Source organism: Morone saxatilis, unplaced genomic scaffold, assembly GCF_004916995.1.
Source record: "Morone saxatilis isolate NCDOM2014 unplaced genomic scaffold, NCSU_SB_2.0 Contig10, whole genome shotgun sequence".
Taxonomy (NCBI): domain Eukaryota; kingdom Metazoa; phylum Chordata; class Actinopteri; family Moronidae; genus Morone; species Morone saxatilis.
In genome coordinates, this window is record NW_023339652.1 from 18115029 (window position 1) to 18115293 (window position 265).

At 38.1% G+C, this 265-nt stretch overlaps 1 protein-coding gene across 1 annotated transcript in view; it reads right to left on the reverse strand.

The window, feature by feature from the left end:
- Positions 1–265, reverse strand: part of LOC118342677 (protein O-mannosyl-transferase TMTC1-like) — an 8553-nt gene that overhangs the window by 4308 nt on the left and 3980 nt on the right. The window lies entirely within an intron of this gene.

The window sequence follows — 265 nt, forward strand, 5'->3', positions numbered from 1 at the left end:
CACACACACACACACACTCCAAATTGGAGTTTTTTTGTCATTTCTTCCACACTATTGCAGTTTCCATCCAAGTGCAGATATGCTGAAATAGTGTGCCTTAAAGCAACAATAACACAAAAAAAGGGAGGAGACAACACTGAGAGAAAATATCGAAGAAGGTTTAGAGTAGCATGACTTGGAATGGTGATAAGGCTGAAAAAATAAGAGCAAAGATTAGAGGACAGCCCGGTTCAGATAAGGAAAGAAAGAAATAATTGTGAGAGAA